A 9,362-nucleotide genomic window follows, 5' to 3' on the forward strand; every position below is an offset into this window, starting at 1 on the left:
GCCCCCATTTTGTGCTGGGTCCAATAAGGTAGGGGGGCCAGAAGCCATTCCTCTGCCGAATGGTGACAATTCGGCAGTTGCTACGCGAGCAAGTGAGCATGCATCATACCACTTGGGCAAGTCACTTGGAGGGACTCCCTGCCTTCATCTACACTGGATACTGCCACGATGTGTCTGGGTCCTGTGTTTGGCCTTCCTCATAACCCTGCTCCTGCTCCTCCTCTCCTGTCAGATGACTAGTAAAACTGCCCATCTCGTGAAGCATAAACTGTGCTACTCTGTGCCCCTCCCCCTCCTCCAGTTCAGCCCCCACAGGGCTCATGTGGTCATGAGAGGTAGGCGCCATGTCTCCAGTGCCCTGACCAGCCATTGTTTCCAAAATGTGTTGTAGGAGATGAGGCAATGGAATGACATTGTTCATCCCCTAATCCTGACGACTGACTAATAATGTGGCTTTCTCAAAGGGCCTGAGCAAATGGCAAGTTCCACGTATGAGCTACCACTGGTTGACATTGAACTAACACAGGGGATTCCCCCTATCCGCTTGGATCATCAAGAAATCAGTGATGGCTTTTCTCTGTTCATATAGTCGGTCCAACCGGTGGAATTCCAATGTGTGGAAACGTCGCAAATTAGACTATGTTGGGGGATACCGTTCTGACGCTGCAGCTCAAGGAGGGTGGGCTTTGCGGTGTACGAGAGGCTGAAGTGCATGCAAAGTTTTCTTTTCATTGTTAGAATGTCTTGCAGATGGGGGGAACACTTCAGGAACTGCTTGATAACCAGATTGCACACGTGTGATGTGTAGGGCGCATGTCTCAGGCTTCCTTGTCGCAGCATAGACAAGATGTTCTTCCCGTTGTCGGTCACCATGGTTCCCATTTCCAGTTTTCGTGGAGTAAGCCATGATTCGATTTCTTGATGAATGACTTTTAGCAGTTCCCACCCTTTGTTACTCCGTACGCCAAGGCAAACCATGTGAAGAACAGCGTGACACCGCCGTGCCCTGCACACATGGTATGCTGGAGGGGCACTGAGACTTGTCCGTGCAGTGGAGGCTGAGGACACGGTGGAGGATGAGGAGGCGGAGTCGCACACTGTCACAGGACCAACGGCCTGAGAGCGTGGAGGCAGAAGCGGCGTGACCTGTCCAAGTTGCTATGTGGCTGTGCAGGAACCACATTTACTCAGTGGGCCGTAAAGGACATGTATTGTCCCTGACCGTAGTTACAGCTCCACATGTCGGCACTGCTGTGCACTTTGGTACACACTGACAGGCTCAAAGGCTGGCCCACCTTCTGTTCCACAATATTGTGCAGGGCTAGTACTGCCTTCTTCGGAATGAAATGGGAGGGACTGCAGCACCAGCAACTTGGACAGGAGCACAGTCAGCTTCTGCGCCGTTGGATGAATGGGTGCATACTGTTGTCTCTTGGACATGGCTACACCAATGGATTGCTGGCGGAATGACTGACTCGAAGTAGGAGGAGCAGGAGCATCTGGAGCGACAGAAGATGGGTATGACACACATCTCCCTTCGGCTGAGGTGGTGGAGCCTTGGCTGGCTTAAACAGGGAGCAGCGTTCCACTGGGTGATGGGGAAGGCTGGACCAGCACATTGGAGCCTTGGTTCTCCCAGGCCGATTTATGGTGACGCTGCATATGTTGACGCAGGGCTGTGGTGCCAACATTGGGACCCTGGCCACGCATCACCTTCTGCGGACACATCTTGTATGTGGCCAGATTAATATCCTCCGGATGCTTGATGAAAAACTGCCACACTGCCGAGTAGCTGATATTCCCACCAACAGTCTGCACTGATTGACTGCTACTGCTGCCGTCTCCAGGAACCCATGTTCCACTACCTCCCGGGAAGGTAGGCTGCCGCAAAGCAGATAGATTTGGCTCCAGACTTTTCACTTCTGCCACCATGCTGACTGCAAACCATGCTACCACCTTGCTGGCTCAGCAGCTGACTCACAGGCAACCTGCAACCCTCTTCTCCTGATGATTATGAAGCCCCTTCTGCACCCAGCTCCCAAGTGCAATCGGCTTCATCACCATCAAGTTGTGTCTGCACGTCACTGATGTCCTCCTCAGGTTCCTCAACAGTGTCTGCTTCAGGAGCCTGAACGCTCGCAACACCACCTCCCAACGCCACTCTCCTCATCACTACTTGCCCGCCTAGCGGATGAAGTGGCAGATGTCTCTTCCACTTCTTGGCTGGGCAGTAGCTGCGGACTGTCCTCTAGTAGATTGTCCTCAGTAAATAGTGGAGCCAAACCCACAGCAAAAGATACTTCTTTGAGGGAGGGAACAGTATTGGACAGAGGCAATGCGAGGAAAGGGACTGCTCCCTGGCCATGCCATGTCATCTGATGACCGTTTTAACCAATCGATGATGGCAGATGGGTTGCTGGTTGTGACATGACCGCTAGCTGATACCGGGAGCTCAGGCCTCTCGCTGCAACTCGTTCTGCCACTCGCCCCTAGTCTGCTGCGGCCTCTTCCACTCCTCTGTGCACGTCCTGGCACTTCTCTGCCTGACATACTTAGTGCGTATATGAGGGGAGTACAATACGCTCCACTACACTTAAAACAGTATTTGTCTACAACACCAGCAGGTGTGTAGTTTTGGCTAGCCTTTCACAGTATCTAGGCCCTTAAGACTTTGACAGGAAGAAAATGGTACACCACTTAGATGTACGTATGTGGTATGCACTTATGAGGGGAGGACAATGCACTCCAGTACGCTTAAAACTATATTTTTCTACAACACCAGCAGGTGTGTACTTTTGGCTGGCCGTTCACAGTAGGCCCTTAAGACTTTAACAGGAACAAGATGGTACACCACTTGGATGTATGCACAGGTTACACTTAGTAGAGGACAATACGCTTCTAGTGCTCTACTCACCTTAACTGGCTGGCTACTATTAGCTTTTCAGTAGTTGTACACACCAGTGCTGCAGCACACAGTCGCTGTGTACTACACCCAAAATTGCACTCTCTTTCTCAATCTCACTCCCTTCCCTATCAGTGCTTCTAGGCTGGATTTGGACTTGAGGTTAATTGCTGCTGTAAAAAAGCTTTTCTGTGCAACACACTGCTCTCTGTCCCTCTCTCTCTCTCTGCAATAGAACGCTGATGTGACGGCCGCAAGATGGCTGCCGATTATATAGGGGTGACAGGCTGCTGATAGGCTGCATGCTGCATGCTGTTCCCGCCTTCCCAGGATTCCTTGCCCCATGTCCTCCCATGTGGATCCGCCACATCCCTACTCTGCATAATCCAAATAAAATATATATATTGTATAAATGGGATATATTAGAATCCACACATTGGTGATAGTATAATTTACATATAGATCCTTTATATTGTCCTAATAAACAATAAAATATTTTGAAAAGAGACATATCCTTTACAACCAATGTGCATTTTAGGTTGTCTATTAAAATATTGCGAGTTGCTATTTCTAAATATGTCTGACTAGAACTGCTGCCACTCCCTAAATGTTGGCCTCATTGACTGATAATTCAGCCAGGAACATTTTTTTCCTTTAGACACTATAATTCCTCAGAGTGAAGAATCTGGTAGAATAATTCATGTAGCTAGGCCTAGACTTGCACATTGCCGTTTGAGTCATAAAGGCAAATGGTGCTTCAGAGCCTCGTCATTGTTGTTTCTGTAATAAAAATGACTGCAACATTCATATCCTTTAAGATTATCTATGGCAATGTAAGTAAATAAGCATAAATTTAACCCTTCATTTATCTAAGTATAAAATATATCTCTTGTGCTGCTTTTTCTCTGTTTCCAAAAAATGGTGCATTGTTACATTATGATTGTTACAATATTGATTTAAAGGATGCATACACTGAATGGGCACTGTATTAGAGAAACCCATCTAGTGATTCTATAGACCTCCTGTATGCTTCAGAACCACAACGTCATTGCATAGATATTTTTGTGGGCTTCCACTTGGTACTTGAACAAATATAAAGACAAAAAGAGCGCTCCAATGTGTAGAATGGTTTAAAGTATATACAGGATATTGGATCAATATGCGCTAACCTCGGTGGTAGTGCAATGCAGGCACAACACTCAGATAAGCATAAAGAAATCCAAGGAACACAGCTGCAGCGATCCTTCCCATGCCAGGCACGGCGTGAACAATCAGGACGGAAACAGGAAAACACAAGGAGACGGAAGGTGATGATCGCGCTGCCAGGTAAAAGGACCGGAGAACCAGGTATGCAGAGCTAGTTTATTTTCACACAAGGCTTTCTGGATCGGGTTGATCCTTTCGTCAGGTGTGAACATAATACAGAGAATAACAGAATATAAAGGATTACATAGGGATGTCACTCCGGATATGACATCCCTGTAAAATCATGCCCGTAATACAAAAACATATATTACATGGTACAATATAAAATACAGGATAAAAAACTTACATCTCAAACACTGGTTCTTTCTATTGTTTCATTGAGACTCTCCGGGTGTAAACAATTCATTTTAAAAATCCAGTAAGATTCCCTATTAATCAACTCTTGGAAACGATTAAAATGGTTTTCTGGAATAGCTTCAATAATACAGACAGTCATATTTTTGTAGTCGCCTTCATGACACAAAGAGACATGTCTTGAAACACTGTGCAACATGAACTTGGAAGTAATGCTATGTCGATGTTTATTTAAACGTGCACGGAGGGTTTGTACCGTCCGTCCCACATACTGTACTCCGCAATGACAAGTGATTAAATAAATCACATACATCGAGGCACAAGTATTATATTGTTTTGGTCTTACGGGGATGTCATATCGGGTTGAGTGACGTCCCTATGTAATCCTTTATATTCTGTTATTCTCTGTATTATGTTCACACCTGACGAAAGGATCAACCCAATCCAGAAACGCGTTGCGTGAAAATAAACTAGCTCTGCATACCTGGTTCTCCGGTCCTTTTACCTGGCAGCGCTATCATCACCTTCCGTCTCCTTGTGTGTTCCTGTTTCCGTCCACTTGGTACTTGGCGCACCAGCGTCAAACCCTGTAGTCCTGTGTTGCGCCACTTCCTCTTCTCTCTCTTCTTTCTAACCTACAGATAGAATGAATGGAAGTAACACAACTTTTTGTTCGTAGTCTGTAACCATGAGGGGCTGTGTACACAAAACGATAGGATCTTTTTCAAATCAAAATGCATTAGATCTTTTAAAATATACATACATTTACTGCTAAATATTTATATAGGGAATTGCAATAACAGAAAGTCCCTTATATAACTCTACTATGCAGTTTTCCCTCTTAAACCCTTAAAGGGGTACTCCACCCCAGACATCTTATCCCCTATCCAAGGGATAGGGGATAAAAAGTCTGATGGCGGGGGTCCCACTCCTGGGGACCCCCGCACTCTCAGCAGTGGCACCCCGCTATCATCACTTCAGAGCAAACTGGCTCTGTGAGTGATGACGGGGCGATGCAGGGGATGGATAATCTTGACGTCACAGCCCCACCCCTGTGATGTGCCCCGCCCACTCAATACAAGTCTATGGGAGGGGGAGTGGCAATTTTCATGCTCCCTCCCATAGACTTGTATTAAGGGGGTGGGGCGTGACATCACGGGGCGGAGCCATGACATCACGTCCCCTGCATCACCCCGTCATCACGCACAGAGCCAGTTTGCTCTGTAGTGATGACGGCGGGGTGCCGCTGCAGAGATTGCGGGGGTCCCCAACGGCGGGACCCACGCGATCAGACATCTTATCCCCTAACCTTTGGATAGGGGATAAGATGTCTGGGGTGGAGTACCCCTTTAAGGACACGGCCCATTTTGGCCTCGAGGACACAGCCAGTTTAATTTTAGCATTTAAATGTTCCCTCCTTACCGTCTAAGAACCACAACTCTTTTATTTCTCCATCCACAGACCCATATGTGGGCTTGTTTTTTGGGGGGCAATTGTACTTCGCAATATCACCTTTTGATTTTACCATAAATGTGAAGTGAGGCAAAATAAAATTAACATTTCATTTTACACAGTGCACTTTACAGTAAAACTGACATGGTCTCTTTTTACTGTAGGTGAATACCATTAAAACGATACCTAAATTTACATACTTTATTATTGTACAATTTTTTTTTTTAAAGCCAAACTTTTCTGCCAAAATAATTATGCTTAAATTTGCGCTTTCTATAAAAAAAAATTCGGGTATATTATGTTACCCAAAATCAGCAATTCTGGCGGTCGATATTTTTTTAAGTTTATGCTGTTCACCATGCAGTGGTCACAGGAAATGTGCTGCAGGGAAAGTAAATAGAGAACGATGGGGACTTCCGGACCAATAACTTCTGTAACATTAAAGAATTATATGAAGTGAGAAACCTTTGCTACTTCTTTGACAATATTAACTGCTGTTAGTTTTAGTGAATCTCTGACAACCCCTTTTGCAGCTCACTATTACGGTATAACAGGAAAAGCAAAGTAGCCTTTCAATGTAAGGACCTTTCTCAGATTGTGTACTTGGCAAAATAGGGATGAGGATTAGGAGAGCGTGCTAAACTGCACCTAAATATGAACTTTTGATGGAGTTAGACATTTTTAGACTCCAAATACAGTAAAACCTCCCAAAAAGACCAACCTGATGAGAAGACCCCTCTCTACTTAGGCTATGTTTTTCCTATGACCAATTTCCCCTTCATTATACTGCTCCTCTATAAGCTGATCACCCCCTTGACAGAACAAAGATACCTTTTTCAGCAAATTTTATCAATTAGAACCTATTTAAAAAAAAGTTATATTGGAATTATAGAGGCTCTGAATCATCTGAAAGCAGATCTCTGCTGCGCCGCTTCATCAAACTGGATCAAATAGGAGGAGGAAACTGGCCAGGAACATCAAGGAAGAGATGCTGCCAGCATAGTGCCACATCATAGAAGCTGATAAAGCAGGAGAACATTTCCAGCATCAGCAAGTGTCAATGGATAAGAGTGTTGAGGAGGAAGGCTGTCAGATTGGGAAAGGTCAGATCACATATTGCTGCAATGGAAAGAGGAGCCATGCTGGAGACTTAGAATGAGGGTAGGGGGCCATGCTGCAGGTCAGCAATGAGAGCGGGAGCCATGCTGGGGGCAAGAAATGTGAAGGATGTTAAGTCATGCAAGATGGGGGCTATGCTGGTGTGGATCTCATCCGTGAGCCATGCTATGCACTATGAATGAGTCAGGCTGGGACTAGATTGGTAGGATTGCTAGGGACTATGATTCAAATGGCCATGTCATGCTGGGGGGCAAGAAATGAGAGAGTAGTCATGGTGAGGACCATGAATATAAAGGAGAACCATGCTTGGCATTAATAATTCAACAAGATAAACAACATCATTCATCATTGTTTGGGTTTGAGTGCTGTACATACTTGCAGACTTCATTAGACCCTTTAACCACCATTCTGTATACTTTGTTTGAGAGGACCCCCCCCCCCCCCCCATTAAAAGACAATCTTTTTGTGAAAATTTGTGTTGTTTGCTCAGTTTTGCTCATAGATTCCCTCTTTTGTTTGCATGGGCATGGATCTGATTTTTTAAATCCCCTCTTGACATTTGATGGCATTGCCAGAAGCTGGGAATCTATAGTTTAGCTGGCACAACAGTGACTTCCAGTGGCAGATCTGTTACATTTCATCCATAAGGAGCTTATGATTGGTGCAACTATACTATGATTCCCCCATTTTTAGAGCCGGTGTAACAAAAGCTGGCTAATAACCACTATTAGGGGATTTATGCACACTAACGGAATACTGAAATCAATGAGGCTTCCAAGAAAGTTCTCAGAGTTGCAGAAATGCAAAACCTGGGCCAAAAGGAATTAATGACATTACAGAGAGCTGAGATCAAGCATGGGGGAGGCGCATTAATTTACATGATACATTCCAGCATGTCAGAAGGATTTTAAAAGTGGAAATCTCTTTTGATATATTTATAAATTCTAAAACTGTATCTCATTATAGGTTCTCAATGTACAGATCTGTGGATTCTAAAACTGTTCAGCATTTAAGATAAAAGAAAGAACATACTGTCAGTTACTAGAGGACACATCTGGCTTACAGTAGTCTCCTCCATAAGCTTTCCTGTCTTCATATTATATCTCTCTCTACCTGGAAATGCTTTGCAGGTGGTAGGTTACTATATCATGCATGTAAACTATGAAACTAGATTGAATTATACAGATCAAACCCTGTCAGTTATTTCACATATGCTGCACATCTGCACTGCAGTATATCATTGCCAGAACACATCACTGGAACAGAAATAACTGACTTGAGTGAGGCAGTATAGGAGCCATATAAAAGAAAAGCTTGATGATAACGTCAAAATCAACATCTAAAGGGGTTGTCTAGTGAAAAACAACTCAACTTCTAACCACAGGATAGGTGATATGTATTTGATCTCGTGGGGGGCATTAAGGATCCCACTGCTGGGACCCCGGGCTATCTCAAAATAGGGCCCTGGCTCTCAGAAAGAGCACTTGGTGCAGACCACAGACATACATTGCCATGGGAGTGGCGAGGATACCCAAGTGCTGTACGTTCACACATGCATATTTTGACTTTAATGGGCAGCAAAACCTGCAGAGGAAAATGCAAGTGTGAACATACCCTACTTGGCAGTTTTTTGGAAAACTGCCACTATCGTTTCTAAGCCAAAACTAATAGTTTATATCAAATAAACGAAGAAAGAGGTTTGTTTGGCACCGCTAGCAACGTATGACAACAAAGTAATGTCCAGGTGTGGGCAAGTCCCAAATGTACCTGTGGCTGAACGTATAGCGTGTCCCCAGATTGTGGTGCAGTAATCCGATGTATATTGCAGGTAAGTACGATATAAGGAAACAGGATAGAAAACGCACTCACCAAAAAGTTGCTGGGACACTGGCTATTCTTTATTGCAGCGTGCTTGTACAAGACATACACCAGGTACGAGGATACACAGGGAGCTGTGGATGGAAACAGGCAGGGGGCGGCGACTAGTTTCGCGCACGTGGGAGCTTCCACTGGCTCGCACTCTGTGCGAGCCAGAGGAAGCGCCCACGTGCGTGAAACTAGTCACCGCCCGCTGCACGCCCCGTGCCTGTTTCCATCCACAGCTCCCTGTGTATCCTCGTACCTGGTGTATGTCTTCTACAAGTACACTCCAATAAAGAATAGCCAGTGTCCCAGCAACTTTTCGGTGAGTGCGTTTTCTATCCTGTTTCATTATATAAAACTAATAGTCTTTTCAAGCTAAAATGTGATAATCTGTATGAAGACAATGGAGTTTATTTACTAACGTGATCCCGACTCTTCTTTGTCGGGTTTTGCGCCCAAATTGTGT

The sequence above is a fragment of the Hyla sarda genome, chromosome 5 (genome assembly GCF_029499605.1).
Source record: "Hyla sarda isolate aHylSar1 chromosome 5, aHylSar1.hap1, whole genome shotgun sequence".
NCBI classification, from domain to species: domain Eukaryota; kingdom Metazoa; phylum Chordata; class Amphibia; order Anura; family Hylidae; genus Hyla; species Hyla sarda.